Source organism: Diprion similis, chromosome 2 (assembly GCF_021155765.1).
Source record: "Diprion similis isolate iyDipSimi1 chromosome 2, iyDipSimi1.1, whole genome shotgun sequence".
In the NCBI taxonomy this organism is placed as follows: Eukaryota; Metazoa; Arthropoda; class Insecta; order Hymenoptera; family Diprionidae; genus Diprion; species Diprion similis.
The window spans coordinates 1,274,060-1,289,819 of record NC_060106.1 but is presented as its reverse complement, the minus strand read 5'-3'; the positions used below and the strand labels follow the sequence as shown (position 1 = coordinate 1,289,819).

Genomic DNA, 15,760 nt, shown 5'->3' with positions numbered 1-15,760 from the left:
TAACAGTTTAGAGTCGTGAACCTGACGAAAAAACGATAATTCGGCACAAGTGTATATTGTTTGTAATCGCTCCCCGATTTTTCAACGATCACCTACCAGTTTCGTTATTTGATACCGCACAGTTTCTGAGAAAACTGAGATAAACGACATCGACTCGTTAGGTAGCAGAGCTCCCAGGACTCGCAGATCCGAACTTATATTGGTATCGAAAGAACGATACTTGGACCTAAATTCAGTATGTTCGTGATTGCTCTGTAATTTTTTATAAGCATTATTCCGATTCAGTCATTTGCTTTGCCTAATTATCGAGAAAACTGTGAATAACCAGAGCAAGTAGTTCGTAGATTATATCGACGAGCGGGGATTCAAAATTCTGTCCGGAACAGAAAAATGTCGATTCGACCCGATTGGTAACTACTTCTAATTGCTCCAGAGTTCCTCTTCAATCATCCACTAATTTTGTCATGGGGGTTAATATAGCCTTAAACCCTTGAATATAAAAGGAAGATATGGCCCAGGGGTGCAGAGGTATATGGCGTACGTATAGTTGCGTATACGTAGTATTTCCAATTGACTTTCCTAATCATTTGGAGACGGTATAAAGGAAGAACTATAAAACTGCTCAATTTGCTTGCCAACTATACGTTTAATCAATTTCTATCGATATAAATATCGATATAAATTTTTTATCGCAGTCTAAACTATGAAAATGACTTTGTGAACTTTTGCAAACGATTTCCGAACGATTGGAAACATTCACTTTGAGTGAATATTCGAGTAGCCAGCCAGGTATGCGGCAGTTTCAAATCCATCGTTACTCGACCCTGAACCTTGTAAGAAATCCCTGTCATTTTCCTAGTTTTCTCGAATACTACGACGACTGACAAGCAAAATTGGTAGGCAATATGAAAGGAATCGAGGAGCAATTAGACGCAAAATGAACTTCAACAAAATTATAATTTTTTTCCTGAGGTACGCGAGTTCAAATCCGCCGCCACTCGACCCCCGACCTTGGAATAAGTTCCTTTTATCTTACCACATTTCTCGAAAACTGCGGGGAAGCGAGTGGCAAATTAGTAAACAATTAGAAAAAAACCGAGGAGCAATTAATAGTTGTCACCTGTACCGAAGCGACATATTTTGTTTCTGATATAATTTCAAATTCACCGTTCGTCTCAGTTGCCTACAGATCATACGCATACGCTCTGTTTTTTTTTCAGCTTTCGCGATAATTAGGCAGGAGCAAATGTTCAAATTCTAAGTATGCTCATAAATGATTGAGGAGTAATTATGAGCACTTGTCACTCGGACCGAATTGACATTTTTTGTATCGCATACAATTTGGTATTCGCCGCTCGTCGACATAACCCCCAAACCAGTGCCCCTTGTTTTCCCAGTTTTCTCGAAAACTACGAGGGACCAAATTACGAAATTTGCGGAGCAATTACTAGCGATACGGGAGCAATCAGTAACAAATGTCAGATTTTTCATATCTTCATTTGTCTGCGCTACATGTCAAATCGAATTTGACCACACTTCCCCTCGCGAAATCCCTTTTTCGGTTTTTGTTCATTTATCCGAAAACTATACAGAAGCAATTAACAAAAACGATTAAATATTCGGGGACAAATAAGGAGCAATTCAGAGCTTTTCTAATTTCGTTGGAATAACCATCGGCTTTTTCCGAACATTTGTTTGAATTTGGTGTCATTTTGCTGGTCCGCAGGTACCCGAAACGTTTATTTCGTTTTTTTCGAAAACCGTGTGGGCGCAAATAATAAAACTTACGGAGCAATTGGGAGCAATTAAGAAACTATTACTTGGTACAAGCATTTTTCCGAAATTCCATAATTTTTGATAATCAGCAAGTCATCCGGCGGCTCCCGGAAATGTATTTTTTTTTTTCCATTTTCTTGAACTCCATGCGGGAGAAAATAATAAAAAATAGAGAACAATTAAGAGCAATTGCTGCGTTGTCTTTCTCTGTTATTGTTGTCTCCAAATGCTGTCGAATCCGCCGCCGAGTCCCTGCCTGGTGCTGCGGAAGAGGACCGTTTCTACAAGTTCGTTTCTTCTAATGGTGTTATGACCGAGCTGTTCCTTTCTACGATTTGCGACCCTACAAGTTCGTTTCTACAAGTGGCGCTTCAATTGAGAGGTTTTTTTTTACAAGTTACGGTGCTACAAGTTACTTTCGATCAGTGGCGGTCAAATAATTTAAATTAAATCAAATTAGATTAAATTGAATCAAATCAAAATGTAAGGAATTGACAGTTAAATGTATGAGAAACAAACTTGTAGGAATGCCATTTGTAAAAACGAACTTTTCGGTTGTACAGCTACTTTGAGAAACGAACTTGTAAAAGCGGACTTGTAGGCTCGTAACTTGTAGAAACGAACCTCTTAGTACCAGAGCCAGTTCCAAAATTTTTGTATCATCGCCAAAAAGACATTACCTTATAGAATTGGTAGTTTAAATGACTTTGAAGTAAAAAATCCGATTTTCAGACATTTTGTGCCTTCCGTCTAACCTGAGCGCATTTTCAAAAATGTCATAAATTTAGTCAACTTGTATCATAGCAAAACGTTTGATTTACGGAATGTAGTTGGATGATATCCCTGAGATACCGAAAACACCGTTTTCAGACGAAAATACCGTTGCACCTGCCTAGGAAACCATTAAAAACAAAAATGATACAAAAAAAAAAAAATTATTCCAGCACCGCGTTTGAAAATCATTTTTATAAGTAAATTTGGGTTAATCGATGCTACACAATCGGATTTCGGACAAAAATCTTCTTGCGTGACATTTTCAAAGCATTTCGCGAATGTAATAAAATTTTACCGGTTGGACATGATAAAATTAATTTTCCAGATGCAGAATAAACCGATATCAGACAAATTAAATGTTGCACGGGCCCTATGAGACAATTTAAAAAAAAAAAAGTTACCCGAACCGCTGGGACTGAACTCAAAGGATGTTTAAAATTACATTAATACAAAATAAAACAGTGATGAAGTACGGGTAAAAATATTTATTAAGAATAACAGTTTATGCTTTTAGCCATTGTCGGACTCATTTTCATCGTCTTTTTCATCGCAGTCATCAACATCGCTATGGATTATAGGCAAGGCGCAGAATGTCTGAAAATAGTATTTTGGTGAGCTCGGTAGCGATACAAAGTATTTGAAACAAATTTGAAGCTGATTGCTATGATATGAGTCGGCTAAATTATATGAGGTTTTCGAAAACGCGCTCAGGTCAAACGCAAGTTGCGAAATGTCTGAAAACAATAAATGTAGTAATGAAATTAAAAAAACTATGTACATTTTCAAAACCAAACATTCTGTGATCATGAAATCTGGCTTTTTTTCATAGCAGAAATCACCCCCGCAACCGTGCAAGGGTTCTGAAGGTTACTACTCCCTTGGCGTGTTTAGGCTCATCTCAACTATCGATTATATATTAGAGTGGTCTCAAGAAAAAAAAGTTTTTTGCCTATCATCTCAATAGCTTCTCTAAGGTATAAAAAAAATTCCATCCAAAGCGCAGCTTGATATCTCAATTCTCCATTCAGCTCAATGAATTTCTATTCTTCCATTTAAATAACACGTAAAAAACGTTTTTTATGTTTTCATCCAGTGAAACTACGAAATGAAAGGAACTAGGACACTACGAACTAGGAAAAAATATCCAAATTGTAATAAAAAAAAAGTATACATGTGAAAAATACTATTATTTTTACAGCAATATTATTGTAGAGCAAATAAAATTGACTTATGACCACATTTTTATAACCTATACGTATACGATATTGTAACATATGTTAGAAAAACCAAATTCCTACTCTATGTTAATGATTTAAAAATCCACACAAGGATAGATACTGTGAATGAGTACAAAGAAGGAGTTGATTGAAAATTACAATTTTTTCTCTAAATTACCATTCATTTGCACTTTTGTTCGTGCCTCGCTCTCGCTTGCACGCTCGGCTCAGGCGGAACGAGCCGAACGCTTCACTCGGCTCAGGCGGAACGTTACTGCGGAACGTTACTATGAGTCATAGTCCAGTTGAATTAGCAAAAAGAGTGAAAAACCGAAATACAGGTAATTTTTTTTTTGAAATCGCTTCTTCGTAAGATAGATATTGAGACAATCACCATCCACAGTAGTAGGTAATATATGAGAGTTCTGGATTTAGTTCCAATTTCCGCCACCAGCCCCCCTATTCCTACAGGCCGGGGCGACTGCAGCGCCGCTAGGGCGGAGGGCGGGGGGGATTCCTGTCGGGTCTTGTTCGACGGCGGGAGGCTCTAAGTTAGACCACTTGAAAAAATTCCTGGAAATGCTGCCTCTCAGCTCATGCCGATAAAAAATGCAGTGGGATAGGGACACAAGGAGGAAATTAAAACCATGACAGAATATTTGGAAATGTGCTTGTGCACCATTATGTACTATCGCAGAAACCTTATACAGAAATTTACTAAGCGGTTCAGTCTTGGCTAATCGTCGCAGAGTTGGATTCTCACCATCTGGGTGCAATAATTACTGACTGCTGCTACGTTTTCTCAAAAGGCTTTTCCCGAATAACCCTTTTCGTCAGGTCCCATAAACACAAATCACCCGGTCAAGAGTCTAGGGATCAGAATTCATCTCTATGCAGCTCGAAGCCGTTCTTCGCCAGCCGATTCTCCCACTGTGTATCTTTCCCGTTTTTTTTTCACCGATAGGGAAGGTGTGGGCGTGTGCAGGCTCAGACGTGGTTGACCAACAATTTTTATCTTGGAAGCTGCTGCTGCAGAACGCTGAGCCCCCTCACCCCCCACCCTCACGATCCTTCGGCATAAGGACAGCACATCCATTGCAGACTCATCAGTCTTACATAACACGTGGAAGTGAAAAGTTCAGAATATCATCGTCACCAACGTCAAAGTCATGGCCACCGAAGCATACATGGGACTCGTCGAGCAGATGGGGGAGGCGTACAATTTGCTGCGCGAGCAAACTCCCGGAGAAGGAAGTCACGATGTCTTTAATCATTGGATTGGTATTGGAGTGGCAAATAGACAAGTTTTGCAAGATATTCTTTAACAGCCGAGAATGAGTGAGGGGGCGAAACAGCAAATCCAACATGAGATCTCCCTTATACAATCCTGGGTGGCAAAGGTCCAGCAGCAACAGCGGCAGCACGGCCTCGTGATAGGCGGCAATATCAGCAGTCCAGCGGGTGTACAGTGGGACGATGTTGACGGCGCTTTTGCTAACCGGACTCGCACCGGTATTGTCACCAATCTTGGCCATAAGGATTCGGAGGTCTTTCTGAGCGACGCGCAGCGGATTATCGTCGGAAAATTGAAGCTGGCACAGCGTAATGAGGGGAATGTGAAGGTCAACATGATATTGACATGCAAATTTGAAAACGTCAAGCATGACGAGGTCGCTGCGGAAGTTAAAAGCTTCAATACATCCAACGTAACGATCCTCCCATCGAGTGATATAGACGGCTGGTTCGCGGATGCAAAGAACAAACTGCTCGTAAAGGTCGAAGATTTCGAACAACGCGATTCCGGCTGGAGTATGATCGAGATCTTCAATATTGCCGTAAATATCAACCGATACCAGCCTCTCGCTGAAGGAGCTTCAACATTCGTCACGCTACCCATGGACATTCAACGCAAGAAGGCGGTGGTCAACGTCAAAATCGAGGATGAAAGATGTCTTCTGTGGGCCGTTACCGCAGCTCTCCACCCGATCGACATCAATGTTAGCCAGATGCGTAGCTATCGCCGATATATATATTCGAGAGTTGGACTGCACAGTCATCAAATTCCCCGCTCCTCTGCATGATGTGGAAAAGTTTGAGAAATTAAATAATTTGCGAATCAATGTATATGCAATAGAATCCGAAACTTTTTCGCTTCATGCAAAATCCGAGAAAAGCATCATCGTGCCGATTTATTTGAGTAAAAATTTGCATAGCGCAAACGTTGACACGATTCATCTTCTAATGCTTGAAAGTAGTAATTGTGCCGAGCATGACATGAACCGCGAATTCACACCAAGATTCCACTTTGCTTGGATCAAAGATCTCTCACGATTGGTTAGCAAACAATTATCTCAACATAATGGCCAACTGTTTTTATGCGACAGATGCCTGTGCCACTTCGCTGTGAAACACGCCTACGACCACCATCGGCAGGATTGTATTATGTTGAATAAAGTGCGCATGGGATTTCCAAGATCTGAAGATTTAAATTTAAAGTTTAAAAATTTCAAAAACAAAGGCACTGTCCCGTTTGTTGTTTACGCCGATCTCGAATGCATATTAAAATCCGAACCTGTAGACGAATTTCAAAACTGTAAAACATATGAAATTCAAAAGCATATCCCGCACAGTGTAGCATACTACGTACATTGCGCGTACGATGCGACCTTATCGGAGTTTCACGGTAAACGCGGTACCGATTTCATAGATTGGTTCATGCAGCAGCTTAAAGATTTATCGGTTAAAGTAGAGTCATGAATAAAAAATATAATTCCGATGGAGTCTCTCACCCAAGTGCAACGCGATCGTCACATGCGCGCGAAAAATTGTTATATTTGTGAAAAGCCGTTTACTCCCGAGGAGAAAAAGTGCCACGATCATTGTCACTTCACGGGTAAATATCGCAGTCCTGCGCATAATCGGTGTAATTTGAATTTCAGAGAGTCGCATACAATTCCGATAGTTTTCCACAATTTGTCCGGTTACGATGCACATTTTTTGATTAAATCCCTAGCTTTAACTTTTTCCGGAGCGGTCACACTGCTACCCATAAATAAGGAAAAATATATATCCTTCACGAAGCAGGTTGATGGGACGATGATGCATTTGAGATTCATCGATTCGTTTCGATTTATGCCTAGCAGTATTGATAAACTTTCTTCGTATTTAGGCGATGTCGATAAACATATAACACGTTAATTTCACAATAATCCCGCGCAGTTCCGCTTGATGAGGCGCAAAGATGTTTTCCCTTACGAATACGTCGATTGTTGAGAAAAACTCGACGAAACTCAATTACCTACAAAGAATCATTTCTACTCACACCTCTGCAATTCAAATATCACAGACGCCGATTATGAGCACGCCAAAAATGTTTGGGAAGAATTCTGTTTAGAGTCTTTGGGTGCCTATTCCGATTTATATTTGAAGACGGATGTTCTTTTACTTGCTGATATTTTCCAAAATTTCCGGGATAGCTGTTTTAAAACATACGATTTAGATCCGTTGCACTACTACACGGCGCCTGGGCTTGCTTTTGACGCGATGCTTAAACACGCAAAGGTGAATTTAGAACTTTTCGATGGCCCCGAAATGGTTTTATTTATTGAAAGAGGCATTCGAGGCGGCGTAGCGCAATGTTCTAATCGACACGCTCGCGCCAATAACAGATTCATGGGCAAAGATTTTGATCCGAATAATGTGGAATCGTATCTTATGTATTTCGATGTGAACAATCTTTACGGTGCGGCTATGAGTGCACATTTACCAATCGACTCGTTCGAATGGGAGCATGATCCTATCGATGTAACAACCCATCCGGACGATTCGCCGATCGGTTACATCCTGGAGGTGGACTTGGACTATCCTACAGAGCTCCACGAGGAACACAAGGACCTACCTCTCTGCCCTGAGCATTTCACGCCGCCAGGTAGTAAAATCCCTAAACTCGCCACCACCCTTCTCCCCAAAATGAAGTATATACTACACTATAGAAATTTGAAGCAATGTTTGAGTTTAGGTTTGAAATTAGTCAAAGTGTATAGAGTTTTAAAATTCGGACAATCTCCATGGCTCGAGTCTTACATCACGCTCAACACCAACATGCGCAAACAGTCCAGAAACGAATTTGAGAAAAACTTTTACAAGCTGATGAATAACGCTGTGTTTGGTAAAACTATGGAAAATGTCCGAAATCACACAGATCTCAAATTAATTACAAAATGGGAGGGAAGAGGTGGTGCGAGAGCGCTTATCGCTAGGGCAAACTTTCACAGTTGCACCGTATTTGATACTGATATGGTTATTGTAGAAATGAATCAAGTCAAAGTTTGGTTTAATAAACCAATTTATATTGGTGCGGCGATTTTAGACCTATCGAAAATTATTCTCTACGATTTTCATTACAATTATATAAAGCCGAATTTTCCCGACAAAAAAGCCAAATTGTTGTACACCGACACAGACAGCCTTATTTACCAATTTAATGTACCCAACATCTACGATATCGTCAAACGTGATGTTGACTCAATGTTTAACACCTCGGACTACCTCCCGACAATGTGTACGGTATTCCGCTGAAGAACAAGAAACGTCTGGGCATGATGAAGGACGAGAACAACGGGAATATTATGACAGAGTTCATTGGGTTGCGCGCGAAGCTGTACACATTCACAAAGATGGGCGAGGATGAAAACAATCACGCCAATAGTACGAAAGTGAGCAAACGGGCAAAAGATGTCAAAAATTCAACGCTGAACACCATCACGTTTGACGATTATAAGCGCTGCCTGTTGGCTTACAAGGAATTGACTCGATCGCAATGTCTAATTCGTAGCAAAAAAAATCAAGTGAGCACTATCGTACAGAAAAAATTGGCTCTGAGTTGGCAAGATGACAAGCGACAATTGATACCTGTGCAGACCGACACCGTACCCTGGGGGTTTGCCGCTGCCCCATAAAACTAATTATAGGATTAGCTGTATGTATAAAACTGCCGCGAATATTTACGTTTGACACCTTGGACGATCCTCTGTCAAATCATTTATTCAAAAATGAAAAAAAGTTTTCCAGAAATGAAAAAAAGTTTTCAGAAAACGAAAAAAAGTTTTCCGGAAACAAAGAAAAGTTTTCGGAAAACTAAATCCCCATTTAATTAACACGTAAAAAAAGTTTTCCTACTATGAAAAAAGGTTTTCCAGAAATGAAAAAAAAAGTTTCCAAAATTAAACATGTGTATTAACCGGATGGAAAAAAATTCCTTGGATCATTATTATTACTGTTATTACGGATATGATCTTTATGTATACATGGGAAAGAATTGACGAAATATTTTGTATAACTGTATGTTTTATTGTTATTCTGGAGAATAAGTACAAATTATGCTACACGTCTGTTTTATTTATCCAACTGTTGTGTGAACTGCCAAATCCCAACCACGTCACATGGAGCTGATCCCCACGCTTGCGTAATACTTTTCCCACTAGGCAGCCATTGGGGTATTTTACATTACGGAGTTCCTCTTTGGAGAAGCCTCCGTCGATGGGATGATCTTGATAATCGGTAAGTTTGTACGTCGGTACATTGGTATTTTTCAAGTCGTTCACGGTGAATATTTCCGTTAACCAATTGGGCGTATACATTATTTGCATAACATCGAATCATTTAACTTAATGCGATGCTACTTACACCGATCATCTGCTCATGAAAAGTACGAACCCTCACCAAGGCTTATCATGTCCCACCGCCGCATCCCCCTCCCCCCCCCCATTCGTCCTTACCTTCCTCCTTCCTCCTCCCCCGTCTTGGCACTTCCTCTTTATCATCTCAATCCGTCGGCCTGTGGTGAAATTTTCAGTAGGTGAAAAAATATAAATATCTAAATAAATGAGCAAGAACATTGAGAAGGGCTCGAAAAAAAATCATTCTGCATGCTAGTTAAATAGGAAAATGCTGGAAACTATAAAAAAAATTCAAAATGCAGAACAACCAAGACAATCAGCTAAGCCGTTTATTTTAACCCACAATATAAGGGGGTTCGGTAGGCTGAAAGATCTAACTCCGAGTCAGGGGGCCTTTTAGCTACTGAGCAGCAATGACCAGAAGTAATTCATACCTGGAGCCAGTCGGCACCTTACCTGCTATAAAATGTGTAGATATACCCGTTTGGCGCCTCGGGAAGTCCTTCTTCAGACCCAGACGCCATCATAACTAAGTTTTTCACCCCAAGTATTTGCAATATGAATGTATGGTCAGGTATGAATTGGTCAGGTATGAATTACTTCTGGTCATTGCTGCTCAGTAGCTAGAAGGCCCCCTGACTCGGAGTTAGATCTTTCAGCCTACCGAACCCCCTTATATTGTGGGTTAAAATAAACGGCTTAGCTGATTGTCTTGGTTGTTCTGCATTTTGAATTTTTTTTATAGTTTCCAGCATTTTCCTATTTAACTAGCATGCAGAATGATTTTTTTTCGAGCCCTTCTCAATGTTCTTGCTCATTTATTTAGATATTTATATTTTTTCACCTACTGAAAATTTCACCACAGGCCGACGGATTGAGATGATAAAGAGGAAGTGCCAAGACGGGGGAGGAGGAAGGAGGAAGGTAAGGACGAATGGGGGGGGGGAGGGGGATGCGGCGGTGGGACATGATAAGCCTTGGTGAGGGTTCGTACTTTTCATGAGCAGATGATCGGTGTAAGTAGCATCGCATTAAGTTAAATGATTCGATGTTATGCAAATAATGTATACGCCCAATTGGTTAACGGAAATATTCACCGTGAACGACTTGAAAAATACCAATGTACCGACGTACAAACTTACCGATTATCAAGATCATCCCATCGACGGAGGCTTCTCCAAAGAGGAACTCCGTAATGTAAAATACCCCAATGGCTGCCTAGTGGGAAAAGTATTACGCAAGCGTGGGGATCAGCTCCATGTGACGTGGTTGGGATTTGGCAGTTCACACAACAGTTGGATAAATAAAACAGACGTGTAGCATAATTTGTACTTATTCTCCAGAATAACAATAAAACATACAGTTATACAAAATATTTCGTCAATTCTTTCCCATGTATACATAAAGATCATATCCGTAATAACAGTAATAATAATGATCCAAGGAATTTTTTTCCATCCGGTTAATACACATGTTTAATTTTGGAAACTTTTTTTTTCATTTCTGGAAAACCTTTTTTCATAGTAGGAAAACTTTTTTTACGTGTTAATTAAATGGGGATTTAGTTTTCCGAAAACTTTTCTTTGTTTCCGGAAAACTTTTTTTCGTTTTCTGAAAACTTTTTTTCATTTCTGGAAAACTTTTTTTCATTTTTGAATAAATGATTTGACAGAGGATCGTCCAAGGTGTCAAACGTAAATATTCGCGGCAGTTTTATACATACAGCTAATCCTATAATTAGTTTTATGGGGCAGCGGCAAACCCCCAGGGTACGGTGTCGGTCTGCACAGGTATCAATTGTCGCTTGTCATCTTGCCAACTCAGAGCCAATTTTTTCTGTACGATAGTGCTCACTTGATTTTTTTTGCTACGAATTAGACATTGCGATCGAGTCAATTCCTTGTAAGCCAACAGGCAGCGCTTATAATCGTCAAACGTGATGGTGTTCAGCGTTGAATTTTTGACATCTTTTGCCCGTTTGCTCACTTTCGTACTATTGGCGTGATTGTTTTCATCCTCGCCCATCTTTGTGAATGTGTACAGCTTCGCGCGCAACCCAATGAACTCTGTCATAATATTCCCGTTGTTCTCGTCCTTCATCATGCCCAGACGTTTCTTGTTCTTCAGCGGAATACCGTACACATTGTCGGGAGGTAGTCCGAGGTGTTAAACATTGAGTCAACATCACGTTTGACGATATCGTAGATGTTGGGTACATTAAATTGGTAAATAAGGCTGTCTGTGTCGGTGTACAACAATTTGGCTTTTTTGTCGGGAAAATTCGGCTTTATATAATTGTAATGAAAATCGTAGAGAATAATTTTCGATAGGTCTAAAATCGCCGCACCAATATAAATTGGTTTATTAAACCAAACTTTGACTTGATTCATTTCTACAATAACCATATCAGTATCAAATACGGTGCAACTGTGAAAGTTTGCCCTAGCGATAAGCGCTCTCGCACCACCTCTTCCCTCCCATTTTGTAATTAATTTGAGATCTGTGTGATTTCGGACATTTTCCATAGTTTTACCAAACACAGCGTTATTCATCAGCTTGTAAAAGTTTTTCTCAAATTCGTTTCTGGACTGTTTGCGCATGTTGGTGTTGAGCGTGATGTAAGACTCGAGCCATGGAGATTGTCCGAATTTTAAAACTCTATACACTTTGACTAATTTCAAACCTAAACTCAAACATTGCTTCAAATTTCTATAGTGTAGTATATACTTCATTTTGGGGAGAAGGGTGGTGGCGAGTTTAGGGATTTTACTACCTGGCGGCGTGAAATGCTCAGGGCAGAGAGGTAGGTCCTTGTGTTCCTCGTGGAGCTCTGTAGGATAGTCCAAGTCCACCTCCAGGATGTAACCGATCGGCGAATCGTCCGGATGGGTTGTTACATCGATAGGATCATGCTCCCATTCGAACGAGTCGATTGGTAAATGTGCACTCATAGCCGCACCGTAAAGATTGTTCACATCGAAATACATAAGATACGATTCCACATTATTCGGATCAAAATCTTTGCCCATGAATCTGTTATTGGCGCGAGCGTGTCGATTAGAACATTGCGCTACGCCGCCTCGAATGCCTCTTTCAATAAATAAAACCATTTCGGGGCCATCGAAAAGTTCTAAATTCACCTTTGCGTGTTTAAGCATCGCGTCAAAAGCAAGCCCAGGCGCCGTGTAGTAGTGCAACGGATCTAAATCGTATGTTTTAAAACATGTATTACATAATGTTACATACAATTGTATGCGTAGAAAAAAAAATGCACAAGCTTCGTTGAATGCGTAAATATGTTTTGAAAATTTAGAGAGTATTTTCGTAATATTTTTCAGGTAATTGACAACAACTTTCGTTTAGGCGTTTTTTTTTATTTGGGGCCTCTATAAAAAGTTACAGCGCATCAAATGATAGAACAATTTGGTGCGGATAGTCCTAACGGGAGCGAGAGAGACCAAACGCGCCCGAGAGAGACGAACCGTTCCCCCTCCACTCGCACCCGTAAAACGCTTCCGACCGCACAAATCACCCATACTTAGATCGGCTCATTTCGGAATGCATGGCATATTTTCTGATCAGATATATTTACAACTGAAGTACACACATATTTGAGAATCTGCATATTAAATTTCAAGTCGAAGTATTAATTACTTTCATTGTTATTAACCGAAACGCGTTATGCTGCATATCTACGGAACCACTGATCCGAATCAAAAAATTTTTTTTTTCAAATACTCATTTTTTCAATTACCAATCGGGTACGGAACAGAGATTTTGAAAACACGTGAAATCGTAAAGTTATGCCGCTCTTTTGTTTCGGAATTTCGCATGTTTGTCTAAGATATTGTTAAAAACATCTGAAAAGGAATTTTTTTTTTGAGTTGCGCGATCGATACTGCATACTTTAAAGTGTGTGCAAGAAAATAATCACTGGATGGAAAAATTTTGTTTGGCCGTGATGCAATTTGCAATTAAGGCTCTGAATGTTTAAAAGAAATCAATATCTCGAAAACGGTTCGATCAGCTATAACCGCGTTTCGCATACTTCTTTATACTCACATAAACATTCATTCCCAAGATTATTAAGACTATTCCACAAGTTCTGTACCCATTACGAAAGATTGAAAGAAATACCACTTTTTACGAATCAGCGGGCGCTGCGCATCCAATTTCAAATTGTCAAACATCGGACAGGTCCTATTTTGTAGGGAATTTCTTCACGAACAAAAAAGGTATGTATAAGTTTTTTCGAAATTCGCATGGAAACGGATATATTCACGAAAATGTGTCGCAATTTTCATAAATCGATTTTTTAACAATTGTTGCACAACTTTTTTAAACTGTGAATGGTTATTTTCTCAATATCTATCTTACGAAGAAGCGATTGCAAAAAAAAAAAATTACCTATATTTCCGTTTTCCATTTTCGGCCACTTTTCAAGCTAATTCAACTGGACTATCATGCTTTTTCGTGAGTGCAGCCGGCGTTCATCGATTTATAAGACGTTATCACGTCAAAAAATTATTCATAATTGATAGTTTATACTTTACCAAAAGACATGTGTTTATTATATCATAAAAATAGTCTATAGTTTGATCAATTTTTTAATAAATACATGCAGTCACTAAAAAAGTTTTCAAAAAGTTAAAAATCATTTCAAACCCATAAAAATTAAATAAATTATCTAGTAATAATGTCAATTATTTCAAAAAGTTGCTGTATAACTAAACTCCCTAAAATTTAATCAGTAGCGTGTATTCAAAGCTCTATAACTTTGTACTCGTTAAAATGAGGACAAAACTATTTCAGTGCTTTTTGGTAGAGAATTAAATTTCGTACAAGAATAATTTATGCAAAAGTAAAAAAAAAAAAATTTTCGTTGTTTTACTGGATAAAAACGTAAAAAAACTTTTTTTACGTGTTATTTAAATGAAAAAATAGAAATTCGTTGAGCTTAATGGAGAATTGAGATATCAAACTGCGCTTTGGAGGGAATTTTTTTATACCTTTGAGAAGCTTTTGAGATGATAGGACTTACGAAAAAAAAAAAAAATGTTTTTTTTGGATCACTCTATTATATATGGTTTCATCCCTGTTGCGATGATACGTGGTTTTGGCAACTGACTTTCGTACTATCTTGGTCGTAGCTCCACTTGTACAAGCGAACTTGTAGAAGCGAACCTGTCAGTCGTAACGCCACTTGTAGAAACGATACCCTCTCGGTGCTGCACATACTTGAAACAAAAGTAAACAAAAACTGAAATATTTTGTTCTCTACCCCGTCAAATGTCTCCTCTCAAAATTTCGGATGCGTGACTCTCATCCTGGTGTTCTGTTTCGAAATTGTTGACGATTACTATCGTGAGATCTCTAACTTCAAGTTCCGCCCAGGGTTCGGGAGCTGTTCGCGGCACCACGAAAGGTCCTTGGATCGTATAGATAGAGATGCGCCAGGAGGACTCTCAGCAGTTCTCACGTTAAGCGCCGAGCTGACTCACTTATTGTTAGAGACGGAACGTCGCTCATCTTGAGGGTCTACTCGAACTTTGCTTCAAATTTTGTGTTGGATAAATTTTCAAGCATAGCGCTTCAATTTCAAGAAATAGATTTCATATAAAAGGTAGAATCCACGATAACAGGTGTAGGCGATAAAAGAGTTTTACTTAGAATACAATAGGAGCAGAATTGAGGATTTCTGTTTTTGATTTCAGTTTTATTTAATTTTTTTAATATAGCTCCATATGATTAATTCTATAAACGTTGAACTCTGATTTTATTCATGTTTCGATTTGATAAATTCAAATTTCGTAAACATCCAACGTATCTGTTTTCTGTTCAACATTATTAAATATCTAAATCGATGTCGGATAGAATCAACAGACGGCGATTAGTGAAACCAAGGTAGTTGAACGGCCTTGATGCTTGAGCGATCCTAGTCGAGGAACGATACCTGGCGAACTTTAACCTGACAGGCAGCCACTGTTCACAGTCTGGTCTGTGGTTTAGCCAGTCACCATTAAATGAATCAGGATTTTCAGCTTTGGTTTCTTTATCTAAGTCTGACGAGAAAGACGCCTCTGGTTTTCTCGAGTTCATGCAGTAGGAGTGAGAACTGGTGAAATCCTGTGTCTCCGAAAAGCGAGCTCTAGTAACCCCGAGTCTGTGAAACTCTAGCTATTTCAGAGTGTTTTCGGATCGGCAGGATCTGTCGGTCATTTAGCCCAATAAGAAGAAGTCCTTTTATTAATTGTAATCTTTCCAATTTTCAGCAATTAGGCAAAGACACTCACACTAACGTGGTGTTCTCACAAG

At 39.3% G+C, this 15,760-nt stretch overlaps 1 protein-coding gene across 3 annotated transcripts in view; it reads left to right on the top strand.

Moving 5' to 3' along the window:
* Nucleotides 1-15,760, top strand: part of LOC124416408 (trithorax group protein osa-like) — a 150,753-nt gene that overhangs the window by 110,340 nt on the left and 24,653 nt on the right. The window lies entirely within an intron of this gene.